General features: G+C 46.1%; 1 pseudogene; it reads left to right on the forward strand.

The window, feature by feature from the left end:
* Positions 1 to 1,825: 1,825 nt before the first annotated feature.
* Positions 1,826 to 2,763, forward strand: LOC114813743 (annotated as a pseudogene).
* The last annotated feature ends 9,481 nt before the right edge of the window (positions 2,764 to 12,244 follow it).

A 12,244-nucleotide genomic window follows, 5' to 3' on the forward strand; every position in this document is an offset into this window, starting at 1 on the left:
ATATAGAGGCAGGGCAGCCTCCGGTAATCATGGATGAGTCAAGCTGTGCTCACCGGATGACTACTCCCCAACTGGAACAGGGGCCTGTGCGAGCCATGGGTGAGAGTTGAGAGTAGATTCTCTCCAAGATGTTGGTTCCCAGAGATCACGTTGATCACTGTGGGGTTTTGGCTCAAAATACCCCTGGCCCATGGCTGCAGCTGCCATACAGCACTGCTCTTCAAATTAATCTTTTGGTTTCCAAATGACCTGTCAGTTGATTATTTTGTCCACATTGGAGGCTATGTTATTCGACTGAGGGTATCCCGGAAACTAAGGAAGAAGAAGGAAACTACATTCCATGAGAAATTCCTTAAATTTCATCTTATCATCTGACTTAGGGTCCATCTTAAACTTAGTACACTGTGTCTCGAAAACTAGAAAAGTGAATCGGACTTTCATCTTTGTGTGACTCTCATCTCCTCAGCTATTCCGCTGGATGGAAATGGCCCTAGAGTCACTTTAGGAGGGGTCAGACCTCCAGTTATGTCAGCTGCATCCCAAAGCCCTCCGCTGTTCTTCTTCCAGGAACAAGACAGAATTTGAATGTCATATAAGCCCCCGAACTGCAGTGAGATCGTAAAGAATCCTGTCAGTCACCCTCCCGTCTCTTCACCCTCCTCCCTTGGTGGTCTAGGCAAATTTGTTCCTCGAACAGTCAGCAGTTCACGGATGCTCTACCTCAGCTACACAGACAGGTTAGAATGCTACTGGGTTTTTAACACTTGAATCTACATGATCTCTAACAAATGAGTGGGTTAATGTGAAATGATTCCTCTATAAAAATGCCTTGACCTTTACTTTCATACATATCCCTTTCCCAGGACCCTACTTTCCTGTAGGTATCGTGCTTTCTGATCCTTGCCATTCAGCCTCTCCAGGAATCCCAGGTTGCAGGTCCACCCTCTCCAGATTTTCTGAGGTCCAGGAAAAAAGGCCAGGGATGGGAGCCTCACTCCTCAGGGATCCTAACCTCCGGACCCCAACGTGGAAAAGCATTCAACTTTCACCTTTCCCCTCAAGATTGGTCAGTCCTTTCTCTATTCATTCATTCATTCATTCATTCATTCAATAGTATTTATTGAGCGTTTACTATATGCAAAGCACTAGTATATGCAAAGCACAAAATGGCAACAAATAGAGACAGTCCCTGCCGTTTGACGGGCTTACAGTCTAACTGTAAATAGGTGAATGGTTGTGATAGAGTTTAGGCCCATAGAAAACTACTGTCTGCTGGGACCAAGACAACATCACGTGTGTTAATCAGTCAATCAATTAATGATATTGGTTGAGCACATACTATGTGCAGAGCACTCTTCTAAATGCTTGTTAAGGGTCATTGTGTCCTACTCGTGCTGGAATTCTTTGAACTGACCGTTCAGTCTAGAGGTACTTGTCTTGTTCTTGTCTGTCCGTCTCCCCCGATTAGACTGTAAGCCCGTCAAACGGCAGGGACTGTCTCTATCTGTTGCTGACTTGTTCATCCCAAGCGCTTAGTACAGTGCTCTGCACATAGTAAGCGCTCAATAAATACTATTGAATGAATGAATGAATGAGGTATCAGGTAAGTGGTGGGCATAATATGCTGGGAAGTTCAAAAGTGTTTGAAACCTGGGTTGATCAAAATGGATTGTGGAAACTTGACCATTCCCTACCAATCTGACTGACATATTCACTTCATTTGGGATCCTTTGCAAATTTTCTTTTCATCTCCAGGCACTAATTCTCATGTCCCTGGTCCATCCTGATTTCTCCAGTGGTCCTGTAGAAATTTGTTTCCGAAGCGATGACTGTTGATGTGGCTCAGGGAGTTAGTTTCCTCTCCCAGACAGGAGTAGGTATCCTGGGGAACTCTCTCCTCATCACACTCTACCTTACTTCATTCCTCCTGCATTCCAAACTGAAGCCCACAGACCTGACCATCATCCACCTGGCCCTGGTCCACACCGTGATGCTTCTTACAAGGTGGATCGTCATGACAACAGGGATTTGGGACTGCAGCTTGTCCAGAATGATGCTGAGTATAAGCTCTTCGCCTATGCCTACCGCATCACACGGGCCCTCTCCATCTCTACCACCTCCCTCCTGAGCGTGGTCCAGGCCATCACCATCAGTCCTAGCATCTCCTATCTGTTCCAGCTCAAGGTTCAGATCCCAAATACCATCCTACCAGTCTTAGACATCTTGTGGATTCCCAACTCGCTGATAAGCACCAGTCTTCTGTTCCAAATGTTCGCCTGTTCTAATACAACCATCACGAATATCAACTGTTATTTGTTGCCTATAAACACACTCCTTCAGGGGTTGATTCTCACCCTCATGGCTTTTTGCGACATCCTCTTCCTGGGTCTCATGAGCTGCTGCAGTGGATACATGGTCCTTCCCCTGCACCAACACAGGCACCAGGTCCAGCATCTTCACAGCCCCAGCCAAGCCCCAAAACCTTGCCAGAAAGATGAGCGATCCAGACCATTGTGCTGCTGGTCAGCTGCTTTCTGGTCTTCTACTGTGGAGACCTTGTCTTTTCCCTGTTTCAGGGACATCCCTGAAGAGTAATGCTACCCTCCTGAATGCAGCTATGTTTGTGGCCAGTGGATATGCCACTATCAGCCCCTTTGTGTTGCTCACCTGTGACAGAAGGGTCATTAAGTTCCTAGCTGATTTTCTGGCAATAGAACCCTCAAATCCTCGCAGACCACAGTGCTATCTGCCAGCCCTCTTTGATATGGAAATCCAAGTGGAGTCAAGCTGTGAACTCTTCTTAGATCTCATCTATCTCTCTGCCAATCTCTCCATCGTGTCCTAACACTGGCCTGGAAAGCCCTCCCTTTTTGATCTGACAGATAGTTACTCTCTCCATCTTCAAAGCTTTATTGAAGGCCCATCTCCTCCAAGAGGCCTTCCCTGTCTAAACCCTCGTTCCTTCTTCTCCCACTGCCTTCTGCATCACCCACTGAATTTAGATTGCCTTTTTTTTGACCCCTCCCTCAAAACACGGCACTTATGTACATACCTGCAATTCATATATTTATATTAGTGACTGTCAGTCTCCCCTTGTACACTGTAAGCTCATCGTGGGCAGGGAACATGTTTACTAACTCTGTTTCATACGCGCCAAAGAGTTTAGTACAGTGCTCTGCACATAAGGAGCTCTGACTCAATTCAAATGATTGATTGTTTCACTGATTTTGAATTCAGACTCGATTACTGCAGAACAACCAGACACCAAAGATAATAATCACAATTTTTAAAAACTGTAGTATTTGTTAAGTGCTTACTATGGAGGAGGTGGAGAGAAGAGGGGGATTGAGGAGAAGCAATTGCAGAAACTTGCGGGTGCCTCGTAGCAGCATCAGTTCCACATGGAGGCCCCCTGTCACCAGGAGGAGGTGGGGGGAGGAGGATGCTGGGCAGAATGGTGTCTTGGTATGGCCTATGTGGTGGAAGTGTCTCAATGCTAACCTCATCAGTGGAACTCAAGACCAAAGAAGACAAGTAAAAGGGGCTGACAATACGGGACCCGGCAGAACCTGACTGGGGGTGTAGCACTCAATATTGCCCAATACTATGTTAAATACTGAGGTAAATGCAAGATAATCACATCTGACACAGTCTCTGTCCCGCATGGCTATCCCAGTCTAAGGGATAGAGAGAATAGGAAGCTCACCCCCATTTTATAGTCCTTTTCTCCATTAAATCAAATAGGGATAGCATTTCAACCAAGAATTTAATAGGCTTAGGTGTCTGCCCGTGTGTCCAGAGTAATTCTTGAATTTTTGCACTTCCCCTGCTACCTTCATGGTGTTTAACTTAGTGAGAGAGAGAATAAACAAGGCAAAGACACGTGCCTGGAACAGCGAGGGGCAGATGGACAGGCAGTAGCCACCAAAAATGCTCTCTAGACGGTGAGCTCCTGAGGGGCAGGGAATGTGTCTTCTAACCTTATTGTACTGGATTCGTCCAAGCTCTCAGGACATGCCATGCCATGTCTTTGCTGGGCAAGACAAGTTAAATGAAGAAAATTCAGGAGAGATGGAATCTCAACTGACTTATACAGAGGAGAGAAAATTAGGTCCTCACAGACCCAAGTCATGATTGGAGAAGCAGCGTGGCTCAGTGGAAAGAGCACGGGCTTTGGAGTCAGGGCTCATGAGTTCGAATCCCAGCTCTGCCACTTGTCGGCTGTGTGACTGTGGGCAAGTCACTTAACTTCTCCGTGCCTCAGTTCCCTCATCTGTAAAATGGGGATTAAGACTGTGAGCCCCACTTGGGACAACCTGATTCCCCTATGTCTACCCCAGCGCTTAGAACAGTGCTCGGCACATAGTAAGCGCTTAACAAATACCAACATTATTATTATTATTATGATGACTGTGGGGAGAGCCAGCCTAGTGATCTTGGAGTGCTGGAATAAACTCAGCATGTCTAAGACTGAGCTCCTTATCTTCCCTCCCAAACCCTGTCTTCTCTCTCACTTTCCCGTCACTGTGGACACCGCTACCATCCTTCCCGTCTCACAAGCCCGCAACCTCGGTGTCATCCTTGACCCCGCTCTCTCATTCAACCCACATACCCGATCAGTCACCAAAACCTGCTGGTCTCACCTTCATAAAATCGCCAAGATCTGCCCTTTCTTCTCCATCCAAACCTCTACCTTGCTGGTACAATCTCTCATTGTACCTGAAGTGGATTGCTTCATCACCATCCTTTCTGATCTCCCATCCTCCTGTTTCTCCCCGCTACAGTCTATACTTCACTCCGCTGCTCGGATTGTCTTTCCACATAAACGCTCTGGGCGTGTCACTACCCTCCTCAAAAACCTCCAGTGGTTGCCTATCAACCTTCAAGTGAAGCAAAAACTCCTCACTCTTGGCTTCAAAGCTCTCCATTACCTTGCACCCTCCTGTCTCACCTCCCTTCTCTCCTCCTACAACCCTCCTACAGTTGTATCATACTCTCTAAAGAGTTGAGTACAGTGCTCCGCACATAGGAAGCTTTCAATAATTCAAATGACTGATTGTTTCACTGATTTTGAATTCAGTCTGGATTACTGCAGAACAACCGGGCACCAGGAGGAAGTGGGGGAAGGAGGAGGCTGGGTGGCTTGGCAACTGAGCAAGGCCTTTGCGGTTGAAGTGGCTCATGGCTAACCTCAGCAAAGTGGAACTTAAGACCAAGGAAGACAAGTAGAAGGGGCTGTCAAGACAGGGCCAGACAAAACCTGAGCGGAGGTGTAGCACTTAGTATTGCCAAGTACTTTGTTAAATACTGAGATAAATGCAAAATGCTCATGTCTGACACAGTCCCTGTCCCACATGGAGATCACAGTATAAGGGATAGAGCGAAGAGAAAGCTCACCCCATTTTATAGTCCTTTTCCCCATTAAGTCAAATGGGAATAGCCTTTCAACCAACAATTAAACAGGCGTAAAAGATGTCCATGTGTCCTGAGTAATTTTGTATTTTTGTACTTCTCTCGCTACTTTCATGGTTTTTAACCTAGTGAGCAAGGGAATGAACAAGGTAAAGACATATGACTGGGACAGGAGGGGCAGATGGACAGGCAGTAGACACCAAAAAGTACCCTCTAGGCTGTGATCAGGGAATATAAAGTTGGTATTTGTTGGTATTTGTTAAGTGCTTACTGTGTGCAGAGCACTGTTCTAAGCACTGGGGTAGACACAGGGGAATCAAGTTGTCCCACGTGGGGCACACAGTCTTAATCCCCATTTTACAGATGAGGTAACTGAGGCACAGAGAAGTGAAGTGACTTGCCCACAGTCACACAGCTGACAAGTGGCAGAACTGGGATTCGAACCCATGACCTCTGACTCCAAAGCCCGGGCTCTTTCCACTGAGCCACGCTGCTTCTGCAATATGCCTACTAAGCTTATTGTACTGCATTATCCGAAGTGCTCAAAATAGCCATGCCATGTCTTTGCTGGGCAAGACAAGTTAAATGAAGAAAATACAGGAGAGATGGAATCTCAGCTGACTCTGTATACAGAGGAGAGAAAATGAGGTCCCCACAGACCCAATTCATGAGGACTGTGGGGAGAGCCAGCCTAGTGATCTTGGAGTGCTGGAATAAACTCAGCATGTCTAAGACTGAGATCCTTATCTTCCCTCCCAAACCCTGTCTTCTCTCTCACTTTCCCGTCACTGTGGACACCTCTCTCATCCTTCCCGTCTCACAAGCCCGCAACCTCGGTGTCATCCTTGACCCCGCTCTCTCATTCAACCCACATACCCAATCAGTTACCAAAACCTGCCGGTCTCACCTTCATAAAATCGCCAAGATCTGCCCTTTCCTCTCCATCCAAACTGTTACCACATTAGTACAATCGCCCATCCTATCCTGACCACATTACTGCATCAGCATCCTTTCTGATCTCCCAAACTCCTGTCTCCCACCTACACTCTTCTGCCTGGATTATCTTTCTACAGAAACTTTCTGGGATTGTTACCCCCTTCCTCAAAAATCTCCAGTAGTTGTCTATCAACCATCGCATGAAACAAAAACTCCTCACTCTTAGCTTCAAAGCTCTCCATCCCCTTGCCCTCTCCTACCTCACCTCCCTTCTCTCCTCCGACAGTCCACCCCTACACTCCACTCATCTGCCGCCGCTAACCTCCTCCCTGGGCCTCGTTCTCACCCGTCCCACCGTCGACCCCTGGTCCACATCCTACCACTGACCTGGAATGCCCTCCCTTCTCACATCTGCCAAATTTACTGTCTTACCCTCTTCAAAGCCTTACCCTCTTCAAAGGTGCTCATGTCCTCCAGGAGGCTTTCCCAGACTGAGCCCTCCCTATCCATTTGCCCCTCCTCCCCTCTCCATTCCCCCTACTCCCTCCCTCTACTCTACTCCCTTCTCCTTCATACAGCACGCATGTATATTTGTACATATTATTTATCACTCTATTTATTTTATTAATGATATGTATAGATATATGATTCTATCTATTTTGATAGTATTGATGCCTGACTACTGGTTTTGTTTTGGTATCTGTCTCCCCTTTTAAACTGTGAGCCCCTTGTTGGGCTAGGATTGTCTCTATCTGTTGTTGAATTGTACATTCCAAGCACTTAGTACAGTGCTCCGCACACAGTAAGCGCTCAATAAATATGATTGAATGAATGAATGAAAATATTATAGTTGGATGGCTTTAGTGTTAGTGATCACTATTGACACAAAAAAAATAGCCTTTGTTAAGTGCTTTCTATGTGCCAGGTACTGTACTAAGCAGTGGGGTAGATATAAAAACATCCAGCTGAACAGAGTCCATGTAACCCATGGGGCTTACAGCTCTAACCCCTATTTTACAGCTGAGAAAGCTGAGGTATAGAGAAGTCAAGTGACTTGCCCAAGGTCACTCAGCCAACAAGTAGTAGGGATGTGATTAGAACCAAGGACGGCTATTCCCAGGCTTGGAATCCTTCCATTAGGCCAGACTGCTTCCCAATATTGACGGTATGGTTCCAACATTAAGCTAACAGAACTGCTCAAGGAGTCCAGTGAGTCGCTTATGGCAGGACCATGACCCACTATCATAGGGAAGTTTGGACTCAGCTACCCTTCTGTGTATCTTTAGTTGGGCTGAAGTTTATTACTTCATGCTGCTCTACCTCATTATCTCCTGATTGAATAGGAATATATTCTCTCTCGTTTTAAATCTCCATCATCCGCCCCACATGCAAATACATGTATCTCTCATCAATAGGGATATACTGTTACATGTATGTTTATATACATGTTTACATATCTCTATCCCTTTGAGATATTTATAGGTAAGTGTAAATCAATGAGTGCATTAATAATGTCAGTATAATACACATGTATATCTGCGTGGTGAGGAAACAGAGAATCAGTGTCTCAGATCTGCTGCGCTAACTGATTGCAAGTTCCACACTAAGTTAATCAATCCATCAGTGGCACTTACTGAATGCTTAATATATGTAAAGCAGAGTTGCCTAGTGGAAAGATCCCAGAACTGGGAATTAAGGGACCCTGGATTCTAATCCTGGTCCTGCCATTTTCCTGCTGTGTGACCTTGGGCAAATCACTTAACTTCTATATGCCTCAATTTCCACATCTGTAAAATGAGGATTCAATAGTTGTCTTCCCTCCCACTTAGAATGCAAGCCCCACAAGGGTTATTCGCTGTGTCTGATCTCCTATCTACCCCATCACTAATGCAGTTCCTGCACTTAGAAAGAGCATAACAGATGTCAAGGTAATTATCATTACTTATATTACTGTTATAATTATGATGTTCATTATTATTATGATTTAGTTCAGAAAGCCAGAAGAGTTGTGGCCCAACTGAATCTGACTGCTATAATGCACCGACAATGGTGGTTTTTGGACACTGGGGACTCCCCAACGCCTGCTCATGCTTGACAGTGTCAGGATCCTGCTAGTGAAAAGAAAATCACTGGCCTGGAGGGAGATGAGTACATGAAATCCTTCCCTATAAACATCCACCTGGTCACCACACTGGGCTGAGAGAAGCATGGTTCTGGAATCAAATGGCAGCAAGGTGAGTTTCTCCTTCTTCCTGACTTTATGGTTGGGAATGGAGAGGAGATCATCTTTCATTTGTGAGCCAAAAGGGTCATGTAGACATGGACCAGGAGAGGGCTGATCAACAAAATCATTCATTCATTCATTCAATAGTATTGATTGAGCACTTACTATGTGCAGAGCACTGTACTAAGCGCTTGGAGTGAACCAGTCGGCAACAGATAGAGACAGTCCCTGCCGTTTGATGGGCTTACAGTCTAATTGGGGGAGATGGACAGACAAGAACAATGGCAATAAATAGAGTCGAGGGGAAGAACATCTCGTAAAACAATGGCAACTAAAGAGAATCAAGGCGATGTACATTTCATTAACAAAATAAATAGGGTAATGAAAATATATACAGTTGAGCGGATGAGTACAGTGCTGAGGGGATGGGAAGGGAGAGGGGCAGGAGCAGAGGGAAATGGGGGGAAGAAAGGGTTAAGCTGCGGAGAGGTGAAGGGGGGTGGTAAAGGGAGTAGAGGGAGAAGAGGAGCTCAGTCTGGGAAGGCCTCTTGGAGGAGGTCAGTTTTAAGTAGGGTTTTCAAGAGGGGAAGAGAATCAGTTTGGCGGAGGTGAGGAGGGAGGGCGTTCCAGGACCGCGGGAGGACGTGGCCCAGGGGTCGACAGCGGGATAGGCGAGACTGAGGGACGGTGAGGAGGTGGGCGGCAGAGGAGCGGAGCGTGCGGGGTGGGCAGTAGAAAGAGAGAAGGGAGGAGAAGTAGGAAGGGGCAAGGTGATGTAGAGCCTTGAAGCCTAGAGTGAGGAGCTTTTGTTTGGAGCGGAGGTTGATAGGCAACCAGTGGAGTTGTTTAAGAAGGGGAGTGTGACTGTTAGACGTGGGTGTTCCCCCAAACCCTGACAATTCATTCAATAGTATTTATTGAGTGCTTACTATGTGCAGAGCATTGTACTAAGTGCTTGGAATGTACAATTCAGCAACAGATAGAGACAATCCCTGCCCATTGATGGGCTTACAGTCTAATCGGGGGAGAAGACAGACAAAAACAATAACAATGAATAGAATCAAGGGGATGTACACCTCATTAACAAAATAAATAGGGTAATAAAAATATATACAAATGAGTGGACGAGCACAGTGCTAAGGGGAGGTGAAGAGAAAGGGGGAAGAGCAAAGGGAGGGTAGGGGAAGGGGGTTTAGCTGAGAGGAGGTGAAGGGGAGCAGAGAGACAGCAGAGGGAAAAGGGAAAGCTCAGTCTGGGAAGGCCTCTTGGAGGAGGTGAGCTCTCAGTAGGGATTTGAAGAGGGGAAGAGAGTTTGTTTGGTGGAGGTGAGGAGGGAGGGCATTCCAGGACAGCAGGGGACCTTGTGCCAGGGGTCAACGGCGGGATAGGTGAGAAAGGGGAACGGTGAGGAGTTGGGCGGCAAAGGAGCGGAGCCTATGGAGTGGGCAGTAGAAAGAGAGAAGGGAGGAGAGGTAAGAGGGAGCAAGGTGATGGAGAGCCTTGAAGCCTAGAGTGAGAAGTTTTTGTTTCATGCGGAGGTTGATAGGTAACCAATGGAGGTTTTTAAGAAGGGGAGTGACATGCCCAGAACGTTTCTGCAGGAAGATGAGCCGGGCAGTGGAATGAAGAATAGACTGGAGCAGGGAGAGACAGGAGGGAGGAAGATCAGAAAGAAGATTGACACAATAATCCAACCGGGGTATTATGAGAGCCTGTACCAGTAAGATAGCCATTTGAGTGGAGAGGAAAGGGAGGGTCTTGACAATATTATAAAGGTGAGACCGGCAGGTTTTGGTGACGGATTGGATGTGTCGGGTGAATGAGAGAGCTGAGTCAAGGATTACACCAAGGTTGCGAGCTTGAGAGACGAGAAGGATGGTCGTACCATCCACAGTACTGGGGAAGGCAGGAAGAGGACAGGGCTTGGGAGGGAAGATAGCACCCTCGTCACACCAAGGCAGATTTTCCATCCTTCCTTGTTCCCTCTAACCTCTAGCAGATTGGCTAGTTGTACTGAGAGAGCCGCCTGCTTCTGACTGTATCCTCAGTCGCTTTCTCCATCATTTTGCTGCCTCCCAGCTGAATGTCCGAACAGGCCGCTCCCTCCCAGATTTGGGGATCCCTCAGCAGAGAAACAGCCCTTTCCCAGGACACCCATGCCCCCCAGATTTTCAGAAAGTCTCTCCTATTTGCGGTTGAGACAAACACTCTCTCACTTGTCCCCATTCCACTGCTAGTCCCACAGCTGCAGGGCCACCTCTGCTGGGGCTGGCCAGAGGCTGGGCAGAGGAACAGGATGGGTTTTAGGGCCACTAGACTAGGTCATTTCCTGAAATGAAGAGGTTACTGCTGCCTTTCTCTCTTCTCTCTCAACCCATGATTCAAAGTCAAACTCTGTCCCACAAACACTCTAACACAGACATGGATTCACTGATAAACACACACACACACACACACACATAACCCTAGGATTCTGGCAAGACAATAAAAGTCTCATTTTACCTCCCACCAGAAACAATCTAGTCCAGCAACAATTCACTGGACTAAACTAATCCCAAATCTCCCTAAGAATGATTTAATTCTTTATGTTCTTAACACCTGTATTTAGGCTTTGAATAGATTCAATCATTCAGGCTGCTGTTTTATCTTAATCCACTTCTCCCTTTTTCCTTCCCGCATCTTTACGATGGGCTCCAGCAGGTGAGGGTTATCTTCACTAATTTTCCTAGAATCCAGTTCCTTCCATGTTCTCATTGCCTACATCTTCTGTTGAATCCTCGGTGAATATTAGTTTTAAATGATTCTGATTTTTCCTGAAGATTTACTCCTGCATATTATAACTTCCTAGGGGTATGATGCCATCTCCCTAAAAATGACCTCCTCTCTACTTTTCAGTGAATTCAAATTGGGTTAACTTAACTTTAACAAATTGTTGGCTATCTGGTCTTACCACAGCCTGGTCATCCCTCTTCTGTTCATCATCTTCTAGCCCTCTGGTTTCATTTCAAGATCCACTGAAAGGCTTGTCCTGACTACTGGTGACACTTCAACTGCTTAAAGAGTGATTTGACAAATTAATGTTGCCATGTGGTAGGCAGAATCAATCTTGGACGTGAGTATTCTTTTATTCTTTTTAATAATTTGTGGAAAACGTACTTAAATTCATTCCCAAACTGTACCAGTAACTAAATGACTAATTCGAAGACAGGATTTATTTTGTGACCAAATTCTCTTTTTGTTCTTTGATCTTGTATTGGTGCTGTCCTGCTTTGCTATTTAACTTTATCTGTCTAGGTTGATACTTGTGATTTCACTTACTACTTGGACCATCTTTAAGCTTTCACAAAATGCTCTTTAAATCGTGTTTCTTATATGAAATGGAAGTCTGTATGGCTTGTTTTCCTGGTATGTGCTGGGATCTCGTGATTGAGGAAATGATGAGACAGAAACCTTTCTGAAATCAGTTTTCTCTCTACTCGTAAGTCAGTACAGTGTGCTTTAGTGGAAAGTGCCCGGGTTTGGGAGTCAGTGGATATAGGTTACAATCCTGGCTCGGCCACCTATCCTGCTGTGGGACCTTGGGCAAGCCCCTTAAATTCTCTGGGGCTGGGTTACCTCATCTGTAAAATAGGTATTAAAACTGTGAGCTCCACCTGGGACAACCTAATGAGC

The sequence above is a fragment of the Ornithorhynchus anatinus genome, chromosome 8, assembly GCF_004115215.2.
Source record: "Ornithorhynchus anatinus isolate Pmale09 chromosome 8, mOrnAna1.pri.v4, whole genome shotgun sequence".
Lineage (NCBI taxonomy): Eukaryota > Metazoa > Chordata > Mammalia > Monotremata > Ornithorhynchidae > Ornithorhynchus > Ornithorhynchus anatinus.